The 1,046-nt window shown below is 56.1% G+C and overlaps 1 non-coding gene across 1 annotated transcript; it reads right to left on the bottom strand.

The window, feature by feature from the left end:
• Window positions 1-239: 239 nt before the first annotated feature.
• MIR9241 (microRNA mir-9241) lies at window positions 240-314 on the bottom strand. Its single transcript, NR_130548.2, has one exon. It is a non-coding gene; the product is annotated as a microRNA mir-9241 (primary transcript).
• Between the last annotated feature and the right edge of the window lie 732 nt (window positions 315-1,046).

Below are 1,046 nucleotides of genomic sequence, written 5' to 3'. Positions count from 1 at the left end.
TTGTGGCTACAGAGAATCACTATAGCTAAATACATGCACACATTCAGTTATAATCTACACTAATAAAAGAGAAACATGCAAATTAACCATCACTCTGCTATACCCACCAGCCAATCAGGAGCAAGTATGCAAATTAACCCAACAAAAATGGCTGCGGCCATGGAGCTGGAGCAAGCAGGAAGCTTGGGTTGCCCCTGGTGATGGAGGAAGCCAAGCTTCCTGCCTGCCCTGGCCGGCCCTGGCCTCCACTCAAGGCTACAGAGTTTCAATCATAGAAAATAAATAAATCCCAGATACCTTCCTCCAGCCGGCCCTGGTCTCTGCTCAAGGAGGCTCTGAAAAAAAAAAAAAAAGAAAAGAAAAAAAGCCCCTCACCCAGGCTGGCCAGGTACTCCAGTGGGGACCTCCACCCTGAAGTGGGTGTGGCCAGCCTGAAAACAGCCCTCAGCCCCTCACCCAGGCTGGCCACACCACCATGGGGTGAGGGTCCCCACTGGGGGATGTGGCCAGCCTGAAAATGGCCTTCAGCCCCTCACCCAGGCTGGCCACACCACCATGGGGTGAGGGTCCTCACTGGGGGACGTGGCCAGCCTGACGATGGCCTTCAGCCCCTCACCCAGGCTGGCCAGGCACCCCAGTGGGACCCCCCACCCTGAAGGGGCTGTGGCCAGCTTAAAAACAGCCTTCAGACCCTCACCCAGGCTGGCCACACCCCCCAGTGGGGACACTCACCCCATGGGGGCATGGCCAGCCTGCAGACCACCACAAGCCTCTCACCCAGGCTGCCCAATGCCTCAAGGGAACCCCCACCCTAATTGGGACATCCTTCAGGGCAAACCAGCCAGCCCCCATCAGTGCACCAGGCCTCTATCTATACTAATAAAAGGGTAATATACTAATTAGACTGAGAGACCTTCCAGGAGACCTTCTGGATGTTCTTCTGGACAAAGCCATGGTGGCGGGGCCGAGATAGAGGGGGTTAGAGGCCAAGAGGGGAGGGCAGTTGTGGGTGATCAGGCCAGAATGGGATGGCAGTTGTGGGTGAT

Source organism: Eptesicus fuscus, chromosome 3, assembly GCF_027574615.1.
Source record: "Eptesicus fuscus isolate TK198812 chromosome 3, DD_ASM_mEF_20220401, whole genome shotgun sequence".
In the NCBI taxonomy this organism is placed as follows: Eukaryota; Metazoa; Chordata; class Mammalia; order Chiroptera; family Vespertilionidae; genus Eptesicus; species Eptesicus fuscus.
Note: the sequence above shows the minus strand (reverse complement) of the source record. Positions and strands in the feature narration are given on the sequence as shown.